Below are 27,921 nucleotides of genomic sequence, written 5' to 3' on the forward strand. Positions count from 1 at the left end.
CTGCTCAACAGGGAGCTTGCTTCCTCCTCTCTCTCTCTCTGCCTGCCTCTCTGCCTACTTGTGATCTCTGCCTGTCAAATAAGTAAATAAAATCTTAAAAAAAAAAAAACATTTAACAATACTCTATTGTATATTTGAAAATTGCTAAGAGAGTAAATCTTAAAAGTTCTCATCACAAGAAAAAAATATTTGTAACTAAATGAGATGATGGATGTTAACTAGATTTATTGTGGTGTATCTAAACTTATGGTGGTGAACATTTAACAATATACACAAATATCAAATCTCTACACCAAAACTAATATAATGCGTCATTTATATTTAAATATGTATGTGGTTGAAATATGGAAAACAAATGGACGGTTGCAAGTGATTTAGCAAAATAAAGCTGAAACCGACCTATCTAGAGAAGGAAAACCAGAAAAAAGCAAGTAAAATCACATCCCAGAAAGTCTTGGAAATTAAAGGCAACAGGCATCTTTGAAGATATAAAGGAGGAGTAGGCTGAAAACAACAAAAGTAGTTGAAGATATGTACAGAGGACTGTTCATTCACCAAATGTACTTCCTCCAGAAGATGAGAGATTTACTCTCTGAAGAAAAATGAAGCACAATGACTCTGGACCTCAAAACATCAGGTACAGAAGAAGGCACGGGCAAGGCAAACTGCTTTAAGCCAATAAAAAATTAGAAGCTTTCAGTGCAAATTGAGTCCTACAGGCTGCTACTCCTGCTCAACTCAAAAGGCTAGGGGCCATCTTACAGCCTACAGTCAGAGGACTGTAAATTCCTCTAGATCCTTAGGGAATCTAAAAGTCACAAAAGACTAACAGATACTGGTGCTTCAAGTCTCTCAATGAAATAGTTTGGTCTCCAATCAATAATCAGATATGAATTCCACTAACAAACCACACACATGCAGCTTCCAATCAGCTTTTTTACTCTCATGCTCTTTAATATGAATGCACAGATGTGTATTAAGAAACAATTTTATCAGTCCCTATTTACTCAGTTATGCTGTAGTAACAAACACAAAAAATCAAAATGGTTTACAAAAATAAATAAATAAATAAATAAATAAATAAGGACTTCCTGTTTCTGGTCCAGCATATAAAGAGTGCAGATGTTCTCACTCTGATCATTGGAACAACTGAAACAAAGAGGAAAAAGCTGAACAAACTGAAAATTAACAACTTTTCTGGCTCCATCAAGAGAATTGAGGTCACAGACAAACACTACTCAAATAAGCAGGCAGGTGCAGAAAATCAAACCCTATCAGGAACAGAAGCTCAAGAGGAAAAGCCCACAGGGGCAGGAAAATCTAATGTTCAGCTGCCTAATTGATTAACTGCTCAGTCTGGACAAGCTGAAGAGTTAAAACCTCCAGAGGGGGCCAGGCTCAGAGGGGGCCCCATACTCTAATAAATTTTACTTCTATCAGCCAAGCCAGGTTCTCATGGCAGAGGTCAGATTAAATCTAGTCATGCTTCCCTCAAGGAGAAAGGAAAAGTAGCCATTTTGAAGTACACACTCAAGAGACACTATTTTATCAGAGCCTGACTAACTGGGGAGCCTCACTGTCCAGGGGAAAGGTAAATACCCAATTTCAATTTCTTCTAACCTTGTCTTGACTAAGGGGGAAAGGGAAAATTGAGAAGCACTTTTACAGGTCACAACCCAGCAACACATGGTCATTAAATGACTGAGACCCAGTCATAGGATTATAGACTGCTTCTTTTCCCCCTTCACCCAACATACACACTTTGCCAACACATCAGTAAGGCTCTTGTATAATAACAGAGGATTAAACTAAAAGCACTGCATGTCTCAGACCATATTTAAAAAGAAGTATCTAAGGGAAACCCAAAGACAAAAGAAGAGATAAGAATAAAAACATCAGAATAAATCTTAGCCTCTGACACCTACAGCTTCAGCAAACAGTAAACATAGCAGAAATTCTAGCCAGACAGATAAACATAAAACCTCGCACTGAAGAACTATTTACCCCAGCTCCTTTTACCCAATACATGAGGTCTGACTTTCAACAAAAAGAAAAATTATAAGGCATACTAGAAGATAAAAAAACACAATTTGAAGATACAGACCATAAGAGCCAAGCTCATGCATGGTAAAGATGTTGGAACTATCATATCAAGAATTTAAAACTCTGAATGATGTCATGAGAACTCTAATTTAAAAAGTAGAAAACATGCCAGGACAGGTAGATAATATAAGTGAAGAGATAGAAACTCCATGAAAGAATAAAAAGAAAAGGCTAGAATCAAAAACATTGAAATAGAAATGAAGAATGCCTTTGATGGGCTCATCAGTAGTTTGGACAAAGCAAGGAAAGAATCAGTAAGCTTGAAGAAATGTCAATAAATCTTCCAAAACTGAAGTGCAAAAGAAAAAGTATGAAAAAGACATTGTTACATCGTCCCATCATTCTTGGATATTCTGTAACATACACATTGTAGGAATGCCAGAAGGAGAAAGAAGAGAAAAAAAGAACCAAAGAATTTAAAGTAAAAATGACTGAGAATTTCCCAAAATTAATGACAGACACCAAACCACAAATCCAGGAAGCTTAGAGAGCCCTAAGCAGGATAAAATATCTGTCCACAACAGAAAAAAAAAAAAAAAAAAAAAAAAAAAAAAAAAAATTAGGCATACCATTTTAAATTGCAGAAACTCAAGCACAGAGGAAATCTTAAAAGAAGCCAGAGGGGGAAAAACCACTAACTATGGAAGAACAAGGATAAGAATATATAATGGACTTCTCTTCAGAAACCACAGAAGCAAGAAGAGTGGAGTAAAATATTTAAAGTGCTGAAAAGAAAAACCCACCAACCTTGAATTTTTTAAATCCAAAATTCTATTCAAAAGTTAAAGAAAAATACTTTCTCAGACAAGCAGAAGTTGAGGAATTTATTGCCAGTAGATCTGCCTTGCAGGAAATATTAATGAAGTTCTTCATTTAGAACTAAATGAAAATACAATTTGTGAAAATTGGTCATATGTAGCAAAAGCAGTAGAGGGCAAGTTGTAGCACTGAATGCATATCTTAGAGAAGAAGAAAAACCTAAAATCAATAATCTACACTCCACCTCAGAAAACTAGAAAAATAAGAGCAAATTAAACCAAAGTAAGCAGAAAAAGAGAAAAAAAATAAATCTTTGACAAAACATTAGCAGTAGAACAACCAGCCACAAGCACACAAAAAAGGAAGGAGAGAGTGACACCCTGTCAATGCCCATCTGGAGACCATGACTGGATGCTGAAAACAGCCAAGAGGGTAAAAATACCCCATTAAGCATATGTAGGCAAAAAAATTCCTAACATTTACCAACAATTCAAGAAAGCATAAGACAGAAATAAGGCCAACAATACTATTTTTTTTTCATATGCTAAAAAGGAAACAGAATCAGAAACAAGGGATCCTGAGAAGTTCCCAATCCAAGTAATACCTTGTGCATAGTGAGTCCAGAAAACTAGAAATAATTCCTGCATCATCAGAGGAGCCTTAAAAAGTGGCCAACCTCGTAAAGACCAAATCTTACACTTATGAGTACACCAATAGCAATGATTAAAAATAAAATCATAAGTTGTGAAAAGAGAAAAAAATTAACAAATCATCCAACAATGTATAAAAGGAATTATACACCATGACCCACTGGTATGTACTCCACTTTGAGTGGTGAAAGTGCACAGCAATAAATAAATAATAATAATAATAAATAACCCATGCAAAAACACATGACCACAAAACTTCAGAATCTTAGAGGGGAAATTCTAAAAGCATTCTTAAGGGAAGAGTGATCAAAAATAAGTATTTACCCAACTTCTGAGCAAAAACATTTGGAAGAAAATGCAGTAATGAAAAAATCTGAGGAAAGCATTTTCCCAAATTACATTTTTTAGCTATCTTCAAGCTATCAATTCTAAGAAAGGAAGAATACATTTCAGACATAAAAGTTTTCAAATATTTTACCTATTATTCTTATGTTCTCATGAAACCACTAGAGAAGGTTTGTTTTACAAAACTGAAGAAGGAAGGCAAGAATACCAGAACAAGGAATCTGACACTGGAAAAAATTAATCAAAATTCTGAAGATAATGGTGAAAAATGGCTAGCTGGCCTAAAGAGATATAGGCCTATACTAGAAAAGAAAGATAAAGGGCTCCAGAAGAGGTGACATAAAGAGAAAAAATATATGCCTGAAAGATTATCAAATGTATTTTTCCTAAATTGAGAGGAATTTTATAATCCTGTATCAATGTTTAGAGGAAGAATTTATAACACATACATTAAAAAAGCAAAGGAATATTGAGGTAATTAACCCTAGGAAAATAAATAGTAGATGAAATAATATTGCATGAGAAGTAACAGTGCCACTAATGGTTTAATAACATGTATCCTACTAACCTTCCAGTTAATAACATAGACTCCATATTATTTTTTCAAAATAACTACTTGGTGGGAATAAAGAGTGAGCATAAACAAACAAAAAAGAAGAGGTCATTTGATTGTTTTCTTTAATGCCTTCTTTCTTCTAAAAGAAGTGAGCCACATAAAATGAGATCTGTATTTAAGTGGCTTATCACCTGAGAGCACACTCCAATTTCTGCAGCACAAAACTTAAACTCAAGCAGAAAACCACAGTATTGTCAGCTTGAAGTGTCAGTGAGTGAAGATTAATATTGCTATATTAGTGAGAAATTGAGGAAGTATACACCAGGAGAATGGGAGCCAAAGAGGGGAAAGACTCCAGATAGTCATATGAACTCTCTTAATTTCTTGTTGAGCCAACATGAACAGAACATGCACAGAAGAGAACACTAGAGCCTTGCAAAAGCAGTATCTAATGAGTTGGGAAAAGCTGAGGAGAGATTTCAGCTACTGTTCACCACAAATTAATCAATATTTGGAGACTGAATCTCATCAACAGAATCCTCAGAAGGGCAATGTCTTAGAAAAGGAAACTATGTCCCATGATTATGATTTTCCCTAAGACTAAGAGCAAAACTGAATCAGATACAATCTAAGGTAACGTACAATCAAAATCTACAACTTTTAAGGTGAACTGCCAATAATTGAAATGCATGAGAGAAAAAAATAACACTCTTCAGGTTCTAAAATCCAGAATCTTCATCTTGTAACCCACAATGTCCAGTATACAATCAAATGAAGATGAAAAAACATGACCCATAATCAATAGAAAAATCATCAAATCAAAACAGATCCTGAGATGATACAGGTGCTGAAATTAACAGACAAGAACTTCAAAGCAATTATAATAAAAATGTCCAAGGGCAATTAGAAAAGATGGTCATAATGAGTAAACAAAGGGAAAATATAAATCGAGAAATGGAAATTTTTAAATGAACTTTCCAGAACAGGAAGGTACAATATCTGACATGAAAAATTAACTAGATGAGCTTATCAGCAAATTATAGAAGGCAGAAGAAAGAGTCATTAAACTTGAAGATAGAATAATAGAAAATATCTACTCTAAAGGGAAAACTTGGAGGGGGGGAAATGTGGAAAAAAAATTAACAGAACCTCAGTAACTTGTGGAATAACATCAAGAGGACTAGTATATGTGTAAGTTGAGTCCCAAAAGGAGAGCAGGAAATAGGGTTTTTTAAAAATGTTTTGAAGAGAGCACCTGGGTGGCTCAGATGGTTAAGTGTCTGCCTTCAGCTCAGGTCATGATCCTAAGGTCCTGCTATCAAGCCCTGCATTGGTCTCTCTGCTCAGTGGGGAGTCTACTTCTCCCTCTGCTTCTCTCTTCTGCTTGTGCATGCTCTCTTTCTGATAAACAAATAAAAATCATTTTTAAAATGTTTTGAAGAAATAGTGGTTAGAAATTTCCCAAATTTGAAGAAAAATATTAACTGAAAATACAATAAACTTAATGAATCCACCCCCACCCCAAAAATACAAGGAAACCCACACCTATGCAAACTGTGATCAAATTGCAGGTAAACAAAGATAAAGAGAAAATCTGAAAGGAATCCAGGGAATAGGAGACCTTATATATAGGAGGAAATTATATAAATCACAATACCCATTAGGAAAAAAAAATTAAATGGATCAACAATGTAAGGTACACTGGGAAAAAAATTAAAACTCTCAATTCAGAATTATATATCCAAGAAAAATACCCCTCAAAAATCAAGAAAAAGGATTTACTTTTCTTCCCAAGAGGGAAGAACAAGAGCCAATTATTTTCCATCCTGAAACAGCTAAAAATCCAGCCATTTATAAAATAATGACTATTACACAGTGGAAGTCAGAAAGTGCTGTACAGGGATTCAAAAAAGGGTGGAAATAAAAATGGTGAGCCCTACAGTTGCTGAGCTTACTACCTTGAGAGAGTTTCTAGGCAACACCTAAAAAAGGGGGAATCAAGGCACAGACAATGATCTCCCGGAGTTGAAAAGCGAGGAGTTGGAAGAGGCTAGCTAAGTTCATGGGGAAGATTATCAGAGATGAGGATGCTTCACTAAGGGCAACCTCTGGAGATCTGAAGAGAGCTTCTGTAAGTCTTCATCACAGTACTAACCAACACCTGTGTATGAAGAAACTACCCAAAGCTTATAAAAGACCACCATAATGTAAGTAGAGGGAAAAAACCTCACACGGGTTTGGAAGAATCTCACATGGGGCTTGGAAGTATATTTTACAACGGTCAGAGTGTAAAATATCATAATTGATAGGACAATGACAAGACTGATGGGACACTCAGAAGGCTATTACTTCAATATTGCTTCACTGTATCTAATAAAGCTAAAATACAACCTTGAAATAAGCAAACAGTTTCCAAATAACTGTGTCCCAAAGTAAAGCTCAAGAATATACATAGGAAAAAAATACAAAAGTTTCCAGGATTAAGAGTAACTATTTAAAGATATGAATTTAGTGTCTTTGTATATTACCTGTAAAGTGACTGTTTCTATATATTGTCTCTGTTCCTTTGGGGTCTATGATACTTTTGGATTCTCTCTTTGCTTAGAGAATCCCTATGAATATTTCTTGTGGGGCTGGTTTGGTGATCACAAATTCTTTTAGTTTCTGTTGGAAGCTTTTCATCGCTCCTTCTGTTTTGCATGACATCCTCCCGGATAAAGTATTCTTGGCTGCATTTTTTTTTCTCATTTAGCACCCCGAATATATCATGCCAGTCCTTTCTAACTGGCCAAGTCTCTGTGGATAGGTCTGCTGCCAATCTAATGTTTCTACTCTTGTAGGTTCTGGACCTCTTGTGCCAAGCTGCTTTCAGGGTTTTCTCTTTGTCTCTGAGATTTGTAAGTTTCACTACTATATGTTGGGGTGTTGACCTATTTTCACTGATTTTAGGGGGTTTTCTGTGTCTCCTAGACTTGGATGCCTGTTTCCTTCCCCAGTCTAGGGAAGTTCTCTGCTATAATTTGCTCCAATATACCTTCTGCCCCTCTCTCTTCCTCTTCTTCTGGGATCCCATTTATTCTAATATTGTTTCATTTTATGAGGTCACTTATCTCTCAAATTCTCCCCTCATAATCCAGTAGTTGTTTATCTCTTCTTTTCTCAGCTTCTTTATTCTCCATTATTTAGTCCTCTATATCACTAATTCTCTCTTCTGCTTCATTTATCCTAGCAGGTAGAGCTTCCATTTTTTATTGCATCTAACTAGTAGCCTTTTTTATTTTGACTTGGTTAGATTTTAGTTCTTTTATTTCTCCATAAAGGGATTCTCTAGTGTCTTCTATGCTTTTTTCAAGCCCAGCTACTATCTTTATAATCATTATTCTGAGCTCTAGTTCTGACATCTTATTTATGTCCATACTGATTAGATCCTTGGCAGTCAGTACTGCCTCTTGTTCTCTTTTTCCAAGTGAGTTTTCTCTCTTATCATTCTGTCCATAGAAGAATCTATGAATAAGAGAACAAAATACTAAAATGACAACAACAACCACAGAGAAATAGACACTAAATAAATCAGAAGAGACCCAAAACAGAAAAAAAAAAATTTATAAGAGAGAATATGAGACAGGTGAACAAAATAGAACAATATACTGGATCCTGTGTATTTCAGTCTCTTTGTTAGAAAACTATATCCCAGAATTTTATAGAAAGAAAAATTCACATATGTACAAAAATAAAATTAAATACAAAGAAAGGATAGAACAAAACTAAAAATGAAAATTAAAAGAAAAACAACAAAAAAGGGAGGGATATAAACAGACAGGTGAACAGAACAGAGCAATACACTATCTTCTGAGTGTATTTTTGTCAGTTTGTTAGAAGCTACATCTAAAAATTATAAAGAAAGAAAAACTTCTATATATGTAAAAATAAAATTAAATACAATGGAAGGATAGAATATAACTATAAAAATGAACATTAAAAATATTTTTTAAAAAGAGTTGATAAAATAAGAAATTGGCTGAAAAGGAAAGAGGAAAATTTTTTTTTAAAAATTCAAATTGAAAGACTAAAGAATCATGGGGGAAAGGCCATGAATTCTATTTCCTGTATTCCCCCAAAGGAAACAGTCAACAAAACCGAAAGACAACCAACAGAATGAGAGACATATTTGTAAATGACATATCAGATGAAGAGCTAGTACCAAAATCTGTAAAGAACTTATTAAATTCAACACTGAAAAAACAAGTAATCCAATCAAGAAATGGGCAGAAGATATGAACAGACATTTCTCCAAAGAAGACATACAAATGACCAATAAATACAGGAAAAAATGTTCAACATCACTTGGCATCAGGGAAATGCAAATCAAAACCACAATAAGAAACCACCTCAAACCAGTCAGAAAGGCTAAAATTAACAAGTCAAGATTTGACAGATGTGGGTGAGGATGCAGAGAAATGGAAACCCCCTTACACTGTTAGTGGGAATACAATCTGGTGCAGCCACTCTGGACAACAGTATGGAGGTTCCTCAAAAACTTTAAAATAGAGCTCCCCTTCAACCCAGGAATTGCACTACTGGGTATTTACCCACAAAGCTACAAATACAGTGATCTGAAGGGGCACCTACACCCCAATGTTTATAACAGAAATGTCCACAATAACCAAACTATGTATGGAAAGAGCCCAGATGTCCATTGACAGATGAATGGATAAAAAAGATGTGATATATATATATATATATATATATATATATATATATATATATATATAATGGAATACTATTCAGCCATCAAAAAAATTAAATCTTGCCATTTGTAATGACGCAGATAGAACTAGAGGGTATTGTGTTAAGTGAAATAAGTCAATCAGAGAAACACAACTATTATATGATCTCACTGACCTGCAGAATTTAAGAAAAAAACGATGGATCATAGAGGAAGAGATGAAAAGATAAAAAAGAGATGAAACCAGAGAGGGAGACATACCATAAGAGACTTTTAATCATAGGAAACAAACTGGGGGTTGCTGGAGGGGAAGGAGGTAGAGGGATGGGGTTACTAGGTGATAGACATCAAGGAGGACATGTGATATAATGAGAACTGGGTCTTATATTAGACTGATAAATTACTGACCTCTACATCTGAAACCAATAATACATTATGTGTTAATTAACTGAGCTTAATTTTTTTTTAATAGGGGGAAAATAACAAAACATTTGTTGAAGCAAAAAAAAAAAAAAAAAAGCTTTCCAGCAATCAACAAGATAAATCTCACTATGTCTGGCACTCAACCAAAATATATCAGACATGTAAATAAGTAGAAAATTGTGGTTCATGAGGAGGAAATCAATAGAAACAGACCCATAAATGACACAGAATATAGGATAAATGGGCAAGAAATCTTTAAAAGATTTATGACAACTATATTCCATTAGATGAAGAAGTAAAGGGGAAATCAAGCATATTAAGATATAGAAGATATAGGAAAGGCCAAATCAAAATGTTAGTGATGAAAACTTCAATGTCTGAGATGAAAATTATACTGGATGGAATTAAAAGTAAATTTGACACTGCAAATGAAAGATTTATAAACTTGAATTCCTGGCAGTAGAAATAATGCAAAATGAAACACAAAGGGGGGAAAAAAACAGAAAAACTAGTTGAACAGCAGTGATGTTATTATTCCAAATATTGTGATAGTTATAAACCCACAAATCTAAGAATCTCAAAAATATCCAAACAGAAGAAAAATGAAGAAAAGCACACCAAGGCATATCATAATTTCATTCACGCTCATAACCAAAGGAAAAATCTAAAAAGAGCCAGAAAAAAAATTACATACAAAGAAACAAAAATCAGAATAAATATAAGTGTCTCATGACAAGTAATATAAACAGAGGAGATTGGAGAAATATCATTAAAGGGAAAAAGGCCAACCTAGAATCTATTCCAATTGAAAATATATTGCAGGTATTAACAAAATGATATCAGATACAAATCCAAATCTATACAGAGAAATTAAGAGCACTAGGAATAGTAAATATAAGAAATGGAACAGACTATTATCTTCTTTTTAAGATCTCCTTAAAAATAATTGACTCATACAAAAATAAAATAATTGACTCGTTAAAGTAATAATAAAAACAGTGCATAGTGAGGTTTCATAATATATATAGAAGTAAAATGTGACAATAGCACAAAGCATGAGAGTGGAAAAATGAAATTATAATATTGTAAGATTCTTATACTATATGTGAATGACATATTGTTTTAAAGATTTTGATAAGGATATATACTACAAATCCTAAAGCAACCATTAAAATAACAAAACAATGTTATAGCTAATATGCAAAGAGAGGAGATAAAATGGAATTATAAAATAAATATAAAAATTTGTCTAAAAGAAGGAAGTAGATAACACAAATACCAAGATGATATAAATAGCAAGACAATAGATTTAAATTTAATCATAATAATATTCACATATTAATATGTAAAGTATACTGAAATGTCAACTGTTTATACAAAAGAAAAGGCAGAGGATGTCAAGTGGGATTTAAACATAACAAGACACAAGTGCATGAGGCTTACCAAAGAACCACTTTGGATTTATAGACAATTAAATTGAAATGAAAGAATGAAAAAAGATATGTCATGCTCCTACAGATTATAAGAAAGGTGAAGTAGTTATACTAATTTCAGACAGGACAGATTTTAGAGGAAACACTATTATCAAGGATAAAGAGGAATACTTCATAATAATGAATCAATTCATCGAGAAGCTGTACAAATCCCAAAGGTTTATGTACCTAATAACAGAGGTTCAAAACAGCAGCAGCAAAACTTGTTAAAAATAAGATTAAATATGGAAATCCATGATTATAGTCAGAGTTTTCAACAACCCTCAGTAATTGAAAAAACAAGGGGACAAAAAGTAAGTAAAGATATAGAAGAGTTGAATAACACTATGTACCAACATAAGACTTAACTGACATTTAAAAGATAATCCACCCAAAAAGAGCAGAATAAATTTTTCATTCAAATGCATGCAGAACATGTGCTAAGATGGACCATATTCAAGACTATAAAACAAGTCTACATAATTTTAAAAGTACCCAAGTCATACAAAATGCATTCTCTGACTACCATGGAAGCAAATTAAAAATCAATTAACATGAGGATCTCTAAGTGCTGAGAAAAAGACTGCCAACTAAGAATTCTATATCCAGCAAAGCTCTTATTCAAAAGTAAAGAAAAAATTAAAACATTCTTCTATAAACAAAAACCTGGGAGAGTTTTTCATTACTAGCAATCTGTCCAACAATACTAAAGAAAATACTTCAGACTGAAAAAAAAAAAAAAAGACATTGGATAGCAACACAAAAATCATGCAAAGAAATAAAGAGCACCAGTAAAGGTAAATATAACATTTTAGAATAGTATAAATATAACTATTAAATGCAGCTCCTTTTCTTCCTGTTTGATTTCAAAAAGACAGTTACAAAAACCAGTAATTATAAATTTATGTTAATGAACACACAATGTTTAGCGATGTAATTTGTGATAATAATAGCATAAAGGAGGGAGGAACAGAGCTATATAAAAGCAGTTTTTGCATACTATTGAAATTCAGTTGGTATTAATCTAAACTGTATTGTTATAAATTAAGATACTAACAGTACCCTCCCAGGGCAATCAATAAGAAAATTACAAAAAAAAATGTATTTTAAAAGAAATTAAAAATGATAAAAATAATAAATAAATAATAAAATAATAAAAATTTAAAATTTAAAAGATACAGTGGGAAATTTCTATTTGATACAAAAGAAGGCAATAGTGGAAGAACTGAGGGGAAAAGTATATAGAAAATAAGTAGCAAAATGGTCACATAAATCCTACTTTAGTACTTATTGCATTAAGTATAAATGTATTAAACTCTCCAATTAAAAGGTAGAGATTGGTAGGATGGATATCTTTTTATTTTTTTTTAAGATTTATTTATTTGACAGAGAGAGATCACAAGTAGACAGAGAGGCAGGCAGAGAGAGAGAGAGAGAGAGAGAGAGAGAGAAGCAGGCTCCCTGCTGAGCAGAGAGCCCAATGTGGGACTCAATCCCAGGACCCTGAGATCATGACCTGAGCCGAATGCAGCAGCTTAACCCACTGAGCCACCCAGGCTCCCCAGATGGGTATCTTTTTAAATGATCCAACTATATGCTGTCTATAAGAGATTCACTTTAAATCAAAAGGCATGGGGAAAGTAGAAGAATGGGTAAAGATATCCCATGCAAATATCAACCAAAGGACAGCTGGAGTGGCTAAATTAATATCAAGGAAAAATGGACTAAGTAAAAAAAAAAAAATGTTACCAGAAAACAAAGAAAGATGTTTTATGATAAAGGGTCAATTCACTAGGAAAATATGATGATTATAAACATATATGCAGCTAACAGCAGAGCCCAAAATATATATTTAGGCAAAACTGACAGAATAGAGGGAGAAATTGATGATTCAACAATAGTTGGGAGACTTCCATATTCCACTTTCAGTAACGGGTAGAACAACTAGGCAGAAGGTTAGTAAAGAAATAAAAGACATGAAAAACACAACCAACCAACCAAACTTAACAGACATCTACAAAGCATTTCACCCATCAACAGCAAAATAATCATTCTTCTCAAGTTCACATGGAACATTCTGAAGAATAAACTATATGCCAGGTTATCTACAAATCTCCAAAATTCTTTAAAAATCAAAATCACAAAAAAAAATTTTAAAAATCAAAATCATGCAGAGTATATTCTCTGACAACAGTATAATGAAATAAAAAATCAATGCTAGAAGGAAATTGGGGACTTCATAGATATGTGGAAATTAAGCACTCTAGCCAATGAGTCCAAAAAAATTACAAAAGAAATTAGAAAATGTTTGATATGAATGAAAGGAAAACACAACATACCAAAACTTGTGGGATGCAGTAAAAGTAGGGCTCAGAGAAAAATTTATAATTGTAAATGCCTATAGTAAAAAAGAAGAAAGGACCCAAATCAATACCTTGACCTGTCACCTTGAAAGTAGAAAAAGAAACTAAAAGCCAAACTAAACCCAAGCAAAAAGAAGGAAGAAAATATTTAATAAACCTAGAGGAGAAATAAATGAAATGGAAAATAGAAAAACAACAGAGAAAAATCTATGGAATCTAAAGTAGTTTCTTTGAAATGATCAACAAATTAACAAATCTTTAGCTAGAATGAATGGGAAGGGAGAAAAAAAAAAAAAAAAACACCTCAAATTACTAAACCCTGGGCACCTGGGTGGCTCAGTGGGTTAAAGCCTCTGCCTTCAGCTCAGGTCATAATCCCAGGGTCCTGAGATCAAGCCCTGCATTGAGCTTTCTGCTCAGCAAGGAGCCTGCTTCTCCCCCACCCCCTGCCTGCCTCTCTGCCTACTTGTGATCTCTGTCAAGTAAGTTAAAAAAAAAAAAAAAAAAAAAGTTACTAAACCCAACAACAAAAGAGGAGACATTACTATAGTCCTTACAGAAATAAAGAGGATTATAAGTGATGCTAACAAATTGCATGACCTAGATAATGCCAGTATCATCCTGAAAAAAGACCTGATAAAACTTTCATAAGTAAAAACTACAGGGATGCCTGGCTGGTGCAGTTGATTAGGTGGCCAACTCTTGATCTGAGTTCAGGTCATGATATCAGGGTCATGGGATCAAGCTACTGGTCAGGCTCTGTGCTCAGTGCTTGGGACTCTCCATCCCTCTCCATCTTCCCCTCTCTCCTCTCTCTAAAATAAGTAAATAAATCTTAAAAAAAAAAAAAAAGATAAAAGAAAAAAACTATAGACAAATGTTCCTTATGAATACAGATATAAAAATCCTCAGCTAAATATTATCAAACCAAATCCAGCCACATATAGAAAAGACTATACACCATGAACAAGTGGTATTTATCCCAGGAATGTAAAGTTGGTTCAACACACAAAAATCAATGTCATACACCATATTAACATAAGCAAAAAACTCCTGATCACCTCATTAGATACAGAAAAGCCATCCGAAAAAATCCAAAATACCCTTTCATGATTAAAACAGTCAACAAACTAGGATGAAAAAGGAACTTCTTCAACCTGATAAAAGGCATTAACTAAAAATTCACAACTAATGTCATATTTGGCAGTGAAAGACTGAGTGCCTTCCCCCTAAAATCAGAAGCAAGTCTAAGAAGCCCATTCTTACCACTTCTACTGAATATTGTACTTGAAGTTCTAGCTCGACAAAGCAAGAAAATTACTAACAATGACATTTGTGACAGAATAAAATACAGTGAAATTTAACAAAAGAAGTAGAAGACAAGTACACTGAAAACTATAAAACACTGTTGAATAAGTAAAAGATCTAAAGAACTGGAAAGACATCTATATTAATTGATTGCACGACTGAATATTGTTTGGAAGGCACTCTCTCCCAAGTGAATTTATGGATTCAAAATCCCAGCAGACTTTTTGGACAACCTGATTCTAAAATCTGCATAGAACTTCAAAGGACCCAACACAGACAAAGCAATCTTGAAAATTAAGGACAAAATTGAAAAATTCACACTTCTGAGTTCAACCCTAATTACATAGCCATAGGAACCAAGACAGTGTGGTACTGGCATAAGGATAAACATATAAATCAATGGAAAGGAATCCAGAGTCCAAAAATAAAGTCTTATATTTATAGTCAATTGATTTTTGACAAAGACATCTAGAAAATCCAATGAAAAAGAAATAAACTTCAACAAACTGTACTGAGAAAATTACATACCCACATACACACTAAAAAAATTATTTGAGCCATGCTTCACACAATGCACAGAAAACTAACATAAAACAGACACATAACCAAGAAAAAAAAAAATTCCACCTAAATGTAACAATCAAAAGTTTAAAACCCTCCAAAGAAAACACAAGAGTAAAGCTTTGTGAAACTGGGTTAAACAAAGCCTTATTGGATACAACATCCAAAGCATAAGTGACAGAAGAAAAAAGATAAATTGGATTTCATCAAAACTTTAAAACCATTGTGCATAAAAGGACACCTTCAAGAAACTGAAAAGATAACCCAGAAAATAAGGGGAGCAATGTAGGTCTAATAAGGTACTTGTGTGCAGAATACATAAAGAATTTATACAACTTAGTAACAAAAAGACAAATAAATCCCCCCCAAAAAAGACAAATAACCCAGTTTGAAAATGGCAAAAGATCTGAATAGACATTTCATTTCCCCAAAGAGGATATGGTCAAATAAGGCAATTAGTCAATAAGCACATGACAGGATGCTCAAGGTCATCAGCAATCAGGGAAATACAAATCAAAACCATAATGTGATACCATTGTCACACCCAATCAGATGGTTCTGATCAAAATAATAGAGGAAAACACAAGTGCTATCAAGAATGTGGAGAAATCGGAAAACTTGTACATTGAAGGGTGGGAATGTAAAGTGGTACCAGCACTGCAGCAAATGGTTTGGCAATTCCTCAAAATGCCAGAGTTATGGGGCACCTGGGTGGCTCAGTCATTAAGCATCTGCCTTTGGCTCAGGGACCCCCACTTTGGGCTTCACGCTCAACTGGCAGGATGCCTGCTTCTCCCTTTCCCACTCCCTCTGCTTATGTTCCCTGTCTTGCTGTGTCTCTCTCTGTCAAATAAATAAATAAAAGCTTTTTTAAAAAAATTCCAGAGTTACTATATGACTCAGCAACTCCATTCTTAAGTGTAGACCCAAGGGGGGGAAAAAAAAATCTCTCTACATGACAACTTGTATACAAATAGCAGCATTATTCACAATAGCCAGAACCAGAAACAACCCAAATGTCCACCATCTGATGGAAAAGAAAAACTTGATAAATAAATCCTTAACCAAGTCAGGGTTAATACATCCAGTGCTGACGCATAAACAGCATGTACCTCTGTTATGATGTAACATTGTATTCTTTCCAAAAATCCACAACAGCATTTTAATCATGGAGGTAATAGAACCAATATCAGCTTCTTCCTTTTGGAAAATGTATCACAGTAATGGAAGGTGTTAACAATGGGGAAAACTAGGTGGAGGATATACTGAAACTGTACTATCATTGCAAATTCTATGTTTAAGTCTAAAATGACTTCAGAGAAAGGGTTAAACACACACACACACAAGGGAACTAGAATGGTATCCAACTTCTCAAAAACAACACAGGCAACTAGAACTCCATGCCGCTTTCAAAATTCTGTTGGAAAGTGACTTCTTAGAATTATAAAGTCCAGAATATGAATGAATTCAGCTATGTAGAATCTCAATTCACTTTCCATGTACCCTTCTTTGAGAGGACTACTAGAGGATATACATCAGAACAATGAAAAACTAAACTAAGAAAGAGGACACTAGTGCACAATCATTACTTTGACAATTGTGAATAACAGGATTAGATTGTCAGAAAGCACAGTAGCAGACACCATTTTAGTAAGTCAAACAGAATTTTCTCACCTCAATACTCACAAGGAAGACAGAGAAGACCATCTACAAGCAGAAATTATTTTTTTAAAAAACATTAGGAACAGATGAAGAGAGGAGGGTTAAAGTTTTCAGATCACATGACCAGGGCATAAAGAATTATGGTGAAACCTTCTGAGGACACGTCACTTCAGACTTTCTGGATTGCACCCTCCTGGCCCACCTGAGTCAGTGACCCAGCTATCCCTATCACACTCACTAACAAGCTAGGTTTCTGGGCTTTGTTTCATATCTCAAGTACTTCAACAAGTTTAGTCAGTTCTATTCCCTCATTACTAGCGCATTATTCTTTTTGTTTGTACTTCAATGTCTTTGTTATCATAAGGACATATATTTTTATTTACATAAAATGTATTATATTGTATTGTTGCATTGCATCTCATTTTTTCCTTCTTTTTCCTCTAAGTTATAATATTTTAAGATACACCTATATTACTTTTATCTCTAAATTGTTGTGTCTAATGCAAATACCACACATGACCTGTCCATTTTGTTAGAACAGACACTGAAGTATCCTTCAACTCCCTGCTCCCACAAAAATGCTGCAATAAACATTCTCAAGGATGACTTCTTATAGATCTGTGCAGAAATTACCCTGGGATAAATACCAGGTGCAGTTGAATCAAGTCAGAGAGTACATGAGTACTTGACACCAGTACAGGCAGATTGCTTTCTAAAATGACTACATCAGGAGTGCCTGGGTGGCTCAGTGGGTTAAAGCCTCTGCCTTCAGCTCAGGTCATGATCTCGGGGTCCTGGGATCGAGCCCCGCATCAGGCTCTCTGCTCAGCAGGGAGTCTGCTTCCCCGCCCCCCCCACCGCCTCTCTGCCTACTTGTGATCTCTGTCAAATAAATAAATAAAATCTTTTAAAAAATAAAATGACTACATCAATCGACAGTCCATCTAGCAGCCTGCAAGGACTCCTCTGTCTACATATTCCCACCAATTCTTAGCATTTGCACAGTTCCTTAGCTTTTGCCAATCTAATGGATGAATAGTGATTTCCCCTTAATCTGAATTTCTCTTATAACCATTGATTTTGTGCATCTCTCTATTTATAGAGAGAAAATAGATCAGTGATTGCCTAAGACTGAGGGTGAAAGTAAGGATTAACCACAAATCAGCACAATCCTATAAATGTATGAAAGTCACCAAATTCACAATAGGTCAATATTATGGTATGTAAAATATGCCTCAATAAAGTTGTTTTTAAAGATTAGCAATAACATAAAGGATGCCTGCTATCACCACATCAATTTACTGGGAGTACTAGCCAAAATAATAAAGCCAGGAAAATAAATTAAAATGAAATAAATCTAAAATGAACTAGAAATGAAGGAAAAAAATCATTTCTGAGTGAGATTATCTACATATAATATCAAAAAGTCTACAAAGTAATTATTACAATAGCTTTTATCTGCAAGTGAGCAGATTAAAACTCAATTAAAAATTACTATGTGAAAGAAACTATTAGAAAACATAGTTTTATGTTAGCAACCAAAAGGGTAAGGAAATTACAAATAAATCTAATAAAAATATGCAATTACTTTATGGGGACAATTTTAAAGCTTTATTGAAAGACATTACACATTGATACACATACATGTGTCAGTAACACTGGGGATATCTAAATAATATTGGTAGATTGTATCAATGTCAATATCCCAATTGTAAGATTATACTGTAATTTTGCAAAGTGTTAACTTTGGCAAAAAGTAGGAAAATCTACAACCGCATATGAATCAACAATTATTTCAATAAAATTCAACAAAAGATATACACTAGATGGGAATAACAGCAGATAAAGCACTACAGAAAATAAGTTTAGTGAATCTGAATATGCCAACAACTAGAAACTACCCAAAATGGAACACAGAAATAAAAAAGAGGACCAGTTAACTTTAGGTCAAATTTAAGGAACATAACTGTAGTCCCCAGATAAGAGCAGAAATTAGTCAGGACAGAAAACAGTACGTTAAGAACTAGTGGCTATAAATATTCCAAATTCAATGAAAAGTATTAGCCCCCAGTTCCAACAAGCTCCGTGAACCCTCACTTCCCCATGCACCATAGCATATCACAATCAAATTGTTTAAAATCAACAGTAAAGAGAAAATACTAAAAGCAGCCAGACCAAAAAGTGTACAGGAGAATACAATTTTGAATGACAGAAGACTCCTCAACAGAAACTATGTAAGCCAGAATGTAGCAGAGCAACATCCTTAAAACATGATAGGGACAAAATTGTTAACCCAGAATTCCACTCTAAGGAAAAAGTCTTTCAAAAGCAAAGGCAAAATTAATATATTTTCATACATTTAAAAACTAAAACAACTTACCTTCACTAGAACATTATAGGAAAAAGTACTCAGGCAGAAGGGAAATGATACCAGATGGAAACTTGAATCTACACAGAGAATGAAGACCACGCTACCTTATAAAAAATGTGAGCAAATATGATGTCATTTCTTAGGTTTTTAAATTTCCTTAAATAATTGACTGTTCAAAGGAAGAAATAATAACTCATTGTGGAGCTTACAACATACCTGAAAGTAAAATGTATACGCTAGGACAAAGACTAGGAGAGGGGAAGTGAAGAGATACAACTGTAAGATCATTGTCTTAATCTGCTTGGGCTGCCATAACAAAATATTACATACCAGGTGGCTTAAACAAAACTATTGTGTTATTTTCTCACAGTTTTGGAGACTGGAAGTCTGATATCAGGGTGCCAGAGTGGTTGAGTTCTGGTGAGGCTCTCTTTCTGGCTTACAGATGGCCGCCCTCTCACTATGTGCTCATATGGCTTTCCTTGGTGTGTGTACTTGTGTGTGCATGTAGAGAGCTCCTGGTGCCTCTTCTTATAAGGGCACTAATGTCATCATCTAACCCTGGTTACCTCCCATTACACTGGGGATCAGGGCTTCAACATATGAATGGGGGGGTGCTCAAATATTCCATACATAATAACTGTTTTTATATTATTTGAAGGTAGACTATTTTAAAGATGTACACTTTAAACCCTAAAGCAAACATTATACAGAGTATTATTAAGACAATACTGGAAATAAAACAGAATCACAAAAAAAATTACTCAGGTAAACCAAAAGAAGGCAAGAAATGAGGAGAAAGGAGATGATGAATAGATGGGACAAACAAAAAATCAAAAACAAGGTATAAAAGATTTAAACTCAAACAACTCATTCATCACATTAAATGTAGATGGATCTCAACACCCCAATTAAATTCACATATTGTCAGAATGGGTGAGGGGAGCATGATCTAACTATGTGCTATTTACAAGGAACTCAATTTAAATATAAAACATAAATAGGTTAAAAGTGAAAGGATAAAAAAAATATACTACTCTGTTTATGTTAATAAAAAGAAAGCCAGAATGGCTATATTACTATTAGACAAGTAGATTTTTTATCAGAGAATATTACCAAGGATAAAGAGCTATGTTTCATCATGACAGATGTATCCATTCATCTGAAGGACATAGTAATTCTAAATGCAATAACCGTCTCTAAATTCATGGAGTGAGAACTTTATAAAACTGAAGAGAGAAAAATAGACAAATCCACTATTATAGTTGGAGACTTATCATTCCATTCTTGGTAACTGAAAGAACAAGTAAGAAAAAAATAAGAATATAAAGACTTAAACAACACTCTCCACAACTTGAACTAATTGATATTTGTAGAACAATCCATCAAACAACTATAGAAATAAGAGGAAACTAAATCAGAAGAATCAAGAGCAGATTATATATCCAAACATAATAAGAAAACCAGGAATAAAGACAAAAGTGGAAATCAATGAAAAGACAACATATTATTGGCATGAAGACAAAAAAAGATCGATTAGACATAATGGAGACTATAGAAAAAGAAATGTCTTTTTTTCAAGAGTGTAGGGAAGATTTACCAAGAAGAATCATATTTTGGGCCATGTAATAGTGTCAATTTTGAAGAAATCAAATCAAGCAAAGAATGATTTCTAACCACAGTGAAATTCACTTGAAAATCTGTAATAGAAAGGTATATGGAAAATCCCCAAATACTAGAAAAAATAAACACACTGTATATAACACATGGATCAAAGAAGAAATCAAAAGGAAATTTTTAAAGTATTCTGAGCTGCATGAAAATGAAAATGTAACATGTGAAAAAATTTTGTAATTTAGCTAAAGAGGGGCTCAGTGGGAAATGAACAACACTAAACAGCTCTATTAGGGAAAAAAATAAGGATATCAAGTCAATGGGCTAAACATCCATCAGAAGAAACAAGAGAAAATTAAATCCAAATAATCAAGAAAAAAATAATAAAGAGCAGAAATCTGTGAAAAGATACAGTCCTATTGGCTTGAAGATAAACATGTAGATCAGTCATACATAATGAAGACTCCAGAAACAGAAATGTGGGACATGGCAATGGCAGAAACAACAATCTTTCTACCAATACTGTACTGACAGGAAAGCCAGATACAAAAATAAGTTAAATGAATCTTGACCCTTACACTTAACACCACACACAAAATTCAACTCAAAATAGATCAAAGACCTAAATATAAAAGTAAAAACTTCCAGGAGAAAACAGAAAAGGGATACCTAGTAAACTGTACTTAACATAGATTTCTTAAACAGAGCATCATAAGCAGGAACTATAACACAAGAAAATGTATAAAATGGACTTCATCAGAATTCCAACCTTTTGACCTTCAAAATACAATGTTAAGAAAACAAAAAGACAAGACAAGGACTGGGAGAAAATATTTCCAAAACATATATGCGGGGAGCCTGGGTGGCTCAGTGGGTAAGCATCGGCTTTCAGCTCAGGTCATGATCTTGGAGTCCTGGGATCAAGCGCCACATCTGGCTCCCTGCTCAGCAGGGAGCCAGCTTCCCCCTCTCTCTCTGCCTGCCTCTCTTCCTACTTGTGATCTCTCTGTCAAATAAATAAATAAAATCTCATATATATATATACAACAAAGGACTTGTATCTAGAATACAGATCTTACAGATCAAAGACAAATAGCTTAATTTTCTAAATTGCCAAAATATTTCAACAGACACTTTCCCAAAGAAAATATATGAGTAATGTAACAGCACAGGAGAACACTCTCAACATCATTAGTCACTGAGGAAATACAAACTCCAATGAGATACCATGACATACCCACCAGAATGGCTAAAATTAAGACTGAGTACATTAAACGATGGTAAGAATTTGGATCAGTTGTAACTAACTCTCTTATACTACTTGTGGGAAAGCAAAATGACACAACCAGTCTGGAAAACAGTTGGGCAGTTTCTTAAAAGGTTATGCATAACATCTACCCTATGACCCATCTACCCTACTCCCAAGCACTAAACCAAGAAAAAATCAGTGTGTATCCAGATAAAGACTAGGACATGAATAGCAGCTTTATTTGTAATTGCCAAAGTCTGGGAAATCACAAAATGTCCATTATCAGGGGAATCAGTAAATGATGGTATATTCATAGGTTGGAGTGCTACTTGGTGATTTTAAAAAAATGAACTATTGATACATGCGATGGGGGATGAACCTTGAAATTATACTGAGTGAAAGAAGGAAGACAAAAACAGAGTCCTACTGTACAGTCCCATTTATAGAAAATTCTGGACAATGCAAAGTAATCTATGGTGACACAAACCAGTTTAGTGGTTACCGAGAATAGATTACAAAGAAATGTGAAGAAACTCTTGGTGGTCACAAATATGTTCCTTATTCTGATTGTGGCAATGGTATCATGGTATGTTAAAATTCGTAAAATTATATACTTAAGGTAGGTGCCATTTATTTCATGTAATCACACCTCAGTAAAACTAGGGAAAATGGGCAATAAAAGATTATAGGTCCTCTTAAGTAGGTGTACCATCACCGTAACCGATTTCCTTGATCATGTCAGATCACATTCAGAAGAAATGTGTGTTTCCTGTAAGAGTGGGTTAGCATAAGTACAGCCATCTTAGCTTGGGCAGCCATTTCATGCCCAAGGGCTGAACTTTCCCCTACTTTAGTTCCAGGGACCCCCACCCTGCTTTTGTTCCAAGAAAGTACCCCACCCTGCAACACCCCAGCAGCAGCTAATCAGCTTAAACCACCAGGGCGGCTAGGCAGTTGCGCCACGGGGACCAGATGTTAAAAAGAACTTATCTTACTAAACCACCAGGGAGGCGCAAGCCAAAAGTATGCATGGTCTCTGAAGTGATGGAAAATTACTGTGAGTTGGATGTTCTAAAAAAATGCTATATAAACCTTTGGCTTTGAGTGCTCGGGGTCCTTGTAGAAACCCGTTGCGTCGGGCAGATACTTGGACCCCAGCTAGCTGGAAATTAACCTCGCTGTGTGATTTGCATTATCGAGAGTGTTCTCTAATTGAGGGGTGGTCGACTCCATACCCTAACATTTGGAGGTCCCACCGAGATCTTAAGACCCCTCCTCGGGGAGACAGATGACCCCCGATACTGAGGTTTACATAGAAGGCATGGCAGGAGGGTTGGCCACCGCCGAGAGGGGAGGACTGAAACAGGTCTCTGCCCGGTCCCAACTGAGAATTCTCATGGGAAGGAAGGAGCGGGTTGCGACCCTGGAGGCTCCATTACTGGAAGTCACGGGAGACGTCCCCGACGAAAGGGTGCCAGAACAGTGGACACCGTTTGGACGGCTAGGTAAGGATCCTGAGTGTTGTGTGAGTGGGACGGCGACTATGGATGTGGTGTGGCTGACGGGTGGGTGTTAGAAAACTCGGTTTGAATTTGTGTGTTTGTTGGCTTGGGTTAGAGTCCCCCACTATTTCAGGAGGAGTGAGAGTCCCCCTAGGCGGTCACCAGGGTGTTCGTGGTCCCCCAAGGCAGCCGGGGGGTTCGAGTCCCCTAGGCGGTCAGGCGTCTTGTTTTTATTGTCAGTTGTGCTGTTTGTTAAATGCATGGGAATTTTGTCTGTTGCGCTGTTTGTTAAGTGTATGGGGCTTTGTCTCAGTGTGGACTGAGGCTGTGTGAGTATGTTCTTGTTGTCATTGGTTGTCTGTCTTGTCTTTTTGTTGCCTGTTGTGTTGCTCGTCCCTAGGGGACTGAGAAAATCCCCACTGACCAGTGTCTCTAAGGGGCCGAGAATGGTAATAAGACCCAGAAACTTGATGCCCTCTCTGTTCCTGTTCTTAAATAAGCGGTCTCTCTTGGGCACGGGACGGCCACCTAAGTCACCAGGATGGCTGCCAATCTTAAGACTCCCGTGTGAGGCTTCCTCCTGACTGATGTAATGTGATCCCCTCCACATCCCTGATCTAGCCACTTCTGGCCACGGGACCTCCATTGGGAGCCGGCTGAATCCAGTATCTGACTGAATTAAAACGCTACATGGGACCCTTTTCTAGAGAAGTTGGTTGTGAGGACCACATGTGTTGGAATGTTGCATAGACCATGATGGATTTCAGTCTTTACTGTTTCTTGTCAGTGTCTACTAACTACTTAAAGCTATACCTTCATTGCTCATACCTAGGCCTTCACTGCTCTACACCAGGACCCTGATCTAAGGGCCTTTTGCAGAATAAGCCTTCTAATAAACCCAGGTTGCTGGGTCATCCCTAGCAAAGGGGACTCTGACTTTATCTCTCATATGCTCCTCCTAATAGATGTGGGGGCTTCTCCCTCATTCATTTCCTGTGTTAATGGCTATAACTGGAGCCAACTGGGGTTGGTCTAACTTGAGACAGAGACTTTAAGGAAATTTCCAAGCAGCTGCCAAAACTCCCTTTGTTTCGGGGAAGTTCCTTGCCCGCTCTGGCCCGACATGGACTGCCTACCCCCTCCCCCTTGCTGGCGGGAAAGCATGGCGTCTGTTCATCTGTTGGGAGTTGATAAGCTCTAAAACCGGGAATCCTTTCTCTGCCTTTTGGCGGCACCTTGTTTCTTCTGTCTCCCCCTTCTCGTGTTCGTACACCAACGTGCGTGCAGCCTGCATGACCAGCCTCTAGACCATGCACCATGGCTCCTTCTCTCTTCACTGTCAAGGAGCAGGAAGAGCAGCCCCTGGACCTAACACCCCCTACTCCAGATCCTACATTCAAAGCGGAGTGGGCCCAGGTGGAACGTAAATCAGTATTTGAAATAAGTTTGTTGAGTTAATTAGGATAAACGTGTCTTTTGAGTTAACAGTAGCAAATGTGAAACTTCAGAATTTTTACTTCAGGTCAAATAAGCTCATATTATTTGTTAAAATCTGTTGAAATCTGTTAGCAAAGAGATGACTAAACTGATGGTTAATCGTCTGTCTCAAAGTTTTATTGGATAATTGTTAAAGTAGCTTTCAAAATCTTTGCTAACCTGAGACTTTAAACCAAATGGGATAAAATGCTAGAGCACTAGTTGCTAGAACTAGGTTTGTGCTTTTGAAATCTGTTGGTAAACATGTTTTGTGCTTAACTGATTGAAAAATTTGCCATCTAAAGAATTCTGTTGTAACAGTTCACAATTGGTTTATATTTAATCTTCAGTAAGGTATTTCTAAGAGTACAAAATTCTGCTAAGTGTAATTAAGACTGATGGAAATAACGGAAACAACTCTGTAGAAAAGTAGGAAATATGTAAAAAGGAGAGAAAAATACCAGATTCCTGATCCTGTTTGAATAAGCAAGAAAAACAGGCCAGGGGGCCTCTGAGCTAGATCCATTCCTAAAGAATGGAAGGGGAGACCCGCTGGGGGGAGGTGTCCAACCTGTTTGAATCTGAAGAGTGCCTGACTGTGTGAATGTGTCTGTATGGCTCCACCGCTTCTGCTACAGAGTCTAAGTGGGCTGCACCCTGAGTCTCGCAGGGCGTCATATGGCATAACGGGCATCTACTCCAGAACGGTCATCTACTCCAGGAGTAGCCTGGTCCAGGGTTTATACGGACAGACCTTAGCTAAGACGTTCCCAAATTCCCACAAGGGACGCGAGTAGGACAGCATCTGAAGGATCCCCCTCCCTTTGTCTGCGATATGATTCACGATGGGAGGGAAACCCAGAAAACTCTCAAGACTGCACGCTTAAGAAAAAAAAAGGAAAGACACGGGTATAGAAAAGCTGGTTTTCTCTCTGTTTAAAAGAGCAATGTTTCCTTTGGTTAATTGAAATGTAAATGGTTTTCTCTTTGCCTGCCCAGAGTTGTAAATGACACCTCTGTGGCTCATAAGGCTTCCCTGATACGCTAAATTACTCAGGGAGTACTGCTAAACCAATGATAAATCTTGGGTTAGATTTGGGTAAATGCTGTAGCTACTCTAGAGGTTCTATACATTTATTAGAGTTTAATGTTTTGATAAGGGTCATCACTTGATATTTAACCATATCTATTTTTTTAAGAATATTTTATTTATTTGACAGACAGAGATTACAAGTAGGCAGAGAGGCAGGCAGAGAGAGAGGAGGAAGCAGGTTCCCCGCTGAGCAGAGAGCCCACTGCGGGGCTAGATCCCAGGACCCTGAGACCATGACCTGAGCCGAAGGCAGAGGCTGTAACCCAATGAGGCACCCAGGCGCCCCTAACCATATCTATTCTGAGATTTTGTCATTTGTAATTGTTTCAGTTCTCTTGTAAAATGAATTCCACCTTAAAGGAAATTCACATGGGAAGAATTTCAGGACAGATACAGGTCTTTGATATATTAAAATCCTGGGAACTGAAATGGGTAAAAATTTACAGAAGTAAGGGCTACATTCGGACTAAACCAAATTTAGTAACATGGGGCTAAATGAACTAAAAGATTATAGTGTTATGGCTCTTGTTTTAAACATTGCTGGTTCTCTAAACCTTTTCTTAAATTATCTGTAACTTACAGAGCTGTAAAAGTATTCATTTGTAAATGAATCAAGGCGTTCACCTTTTCTCTCTATCTGAACCCTCTAAAACCGAAAGGTCTCAATAAGAATTCTTTCTTCCGTGGCAATCAGTCATTTGCATAAGTTCAATAAGAATCTGTTCTCCTTGTAACAGGACACTATTGGAAACATGCGTTATTTTACCAAGGCTTTGACTGGAATGTCATATTTGAAAAGACTCAGATATGACCAGATAGCTTAAAGGAACTAAGGTTGACTTTATGAAACCTGGAGCCATAAAGCCCCTTGGAACTGTTGGCCTGATACCTTGCTTACAGAGTTCCCAACAGCCTCACCAGGTGAGTAAAGAATATCACTCCCTGGTAGGTGCAGAGCCTCATGATACTTTGAGAACCTCAGGAACCAACAGGTATTGCAGGCATGTCTGATGGCAAGTATGTGGCTTGGCTTCTGGCCTGGAGAGGCTACTAAAAGTTCAACCTAGAGATTCCTTATAAGAAGTTCCAGTGAAGCAGATTTTAAAAGACTATATGATTATTCACTGTTCTTGCTGAGCTTATGTAAATAATTAGGCCAAGTTTGTTAAAACCAAACTTGTTTTTCAAATGAATTAGTCCTGATTTGGCTATCTCTGGAAATGAGGGTTATTTTAGAGAGAAAAATTATGTTTTAATAACACACCTTTATGGGTGTTAAATCTAAATTTGATTGTTTTTAAATGTTTACCTAAGCTAGACAACTTGAGGTAAACTTCAGAGAAGTTGCACAATAGCTCATTTAAACGATCTTGCTTTTGCCAGTCAGTCAGCCCCAGCATTGGCCTTCCCAGATGTTACCAAGCCCTTCTACTTGTATGTGGATGAAGAGGCAGGGGTGGCCAAAGGAGTTTTGACTCAGACTCTGGAGCCTTGGCAAAGGCCAGTAGCCTATCTTAGCAAGAAACTAGATCCAGTAGTGGCTGGGTTCCCCCCTGCCTCCATATAATTCCTGCCATGGCCTTCCTGGTCAAGGATGCAAGTAAATTGACTTTGGGTCAAAATCTCATCTTGACCACACCACCACTCACGCTATTGAGGGCCTTCTCTGGATTCCACCAGACGGGTGG

Source organism: Lontra canadensis, unplaced genomic scaffold, assembly GCF_010015895.1.
Source record: "Lontra canadensis isolate GAN:19392208 unplaced genomic scaffold, GSC_riverotter_1.0 scaffold57, whole genome shotgun sequence".
NCBI lineage: Eukaryota > Metazoa > Chordata > Mammalia > Carnivora > Mustelidae > Lontra > Lontra canadensis.